The sequence below is a fragment of the Neopelma chrysocephalum genome, unplaced genomic scaffold, assembly GCF_003984885.1.
Source record: "Neopelma chrysocephalum unplaced genomic scaffold, ASM398488v2 Primary Assembly neopelma1_86021, whole genome shotgun sequence".
Lineage (NCBI taxonomy): Eukaryota > Metazoa > Chordata > Aves > Passeriformes > Pipridae > Neopelma > Neopelma chrysocephalum.
Genome location: NW_020915628.1, coordinates 1 through 1,895, shown reverse-complemented (window position 1 = coordinate 1,895; position 1,895 = coordinate 1). Strand labels below are relative to the sequence as shown.

Genomic DNA, 1,895 nt, shown 5'->3' with positions numbered 1-1,895 from the left:
GGGGGGGGGAAAAGGGGATCAGGGACACCCCAAAAATCACCCAGGGACCCCCTCGGATCCCACAAGGAGCCACGACCCCACAGGGATACCCCAAATCCTACAGGGACCCCCTGAACTCAACCAGGGACCCCCAAAACCCACCCAGGAGCATCCAACTCCTCCATGGAGCCCCTGAACTTCTCCAGCTGGGAAAAGGGGGGAAAAGGGGATCAGGGACACCCCAAAAATCACCCAGGGATCCCCTTGGATCCCACAGGGAGCCATGACACCCCAGGGATCCCCCAAATCCTACAGGGACCCCCTAAACTCAACCATGGGCATCCAACTCCTCCATGGAGCCCCTAAACTTCTCCGGCTGGGAAAAGGGGGGGAAAATGGGATCAGGGACCCCCAAAAATCACCCAGGGACACCCCCGGATCCTACAGGGAGCCACGACCCCACAGGGACCCCCCAAATCCCACAGGGATCAGTGGTGGGTCCCCTGAAGCTGATTTTGGGGTTCCCCAAAGGAGTTTTTGTGTCCCCCCCAACCTGATTTTGGGGCTCCCAAGGATGTTTTTGGATCTCCTGAAGCCAAATTTGGGGGTTTTGGGGTCTCCTGAAGCCAAATTTGGGGGTTTTGGGGTTTTCTGAAGCCGGTTTGGGGGGTCCCAAGAATGCTTTTGAGTTCTCTGAAGCCAATATTGGGGGTACCGGGGAGCTTTTGGGTCTCCTGAAGCCAATTTTGGGGGTCCCAAGGTTTTTGGTTCTGAAGGTCATTTTGGGGCTCCCAGGGGGGTTTTTAGGTCTCCTGAAGCCGGTTTTGGGGGCCCCAGGGGGTTTCTCGGGCCCCTTAAGCCAATTTTGGGGGTTTTGGGTCTCCTGAAGCCGTTTTTGGGGCTCCCAGGGGGGTTTTGGGGCCTCCTGAAGCCGTTTTTGGGGGTCCCACCTTGATGTCGGAGGCGTTCTCCAGCATGGCCTGGCGGGACGAGAGCTCGGCCTGGGACACCGAGAAGTCGCCGTCGGCGGCAACCGCGGCCGCTCGAATGGTGGCCACCTGCCGCTCGTACTCCAGCTGGGCGGGGCGGGGGGCGTGGTCACACAGGGGACACGCCCACAGGGTCAGACACACCCACAGGGTGGGACACGCCCCCCTCCCATAGCTGAGCCACGCCCCCTCCAAGCCACACCCCCTTGCCACAGGCCTCTCGTACGCCAGCTGGGCGGGGTGGGGGGCGTGGTCACACAGGGGACACGCCCACAGGGTCAGACACGCCCCCTCCCATAGCTGAGACACGCCCCCTCTCCAAAGCCACACCCTCCTGGTGGCCACCTGCCAATCATGCTCCACCTGGGTGTGGTCAGCCCAAGGACACACCCACAGGGCTGGACACACCCACTATTGCTGGGCCACACCCCAATGTTAAGCCACACCCCCAATGCTAACCCACACCCCCAATGCTAAGCCACACCCCCATGTAAAGCCACACCCATGATGTCCCCATAAGCCCCACCCTCATAAGCCCCACCCCCAAAACTAAGCCACGTCCTCATGCAAAAGCCACACCCCATCACTAAGCCACGCCCCCTTGAGCCACACCCCCATCACTAAGCCATGAGCCCAAGCCACACCCCCAGCACCAAACCACACCCACTCTAAGCCACTCCCCCTTGAGCCACACCCCTAGTGGCAAAGCCCCGCCCCCAGCCCCACCCTCTCAACCCCAGGCCCCACCCCCTTGGCCCTGGCCCCGCCCCCTCGGGCCCCTCCCCCTCACCTGCTTCTTCATCTTCTTCTTCTCCTTCTTGCTGACCCGGGGGTCCGGCCCCGCCCTCGGCCCCGCCCCCTCCTCATCCTCCTGGAGGAGACCCCAGAACATGTCAGGGACCCCCCCAGAACCCCACAGACCCCCCA

General features: G+C 62.2%; 1 long non-coding RNA gene across 1 annotated transcript; it reads right to left on the bottom strand.

The window, feature by feature from the left end:
* Positions 1 to 155: 155 nt before the first annotated feature.
* On the bottom strand, positions 156 to 1,858 carry LOC113979616. Its single transcript, XR_003537931.1, has 3 exons — positions 1,759 to 1,858; positions 930 to 1,055; positions 156 to 185 (listed from the first exon to the last, which is right to left on the bottom strand). It is a non-coding gene; the product is annotated as an uncharacterized LOC113979616 (long non-coding RNA).
* Between the last annotated feature and the right edge of the window lie 37 nt (positions 1,859 to 1,895).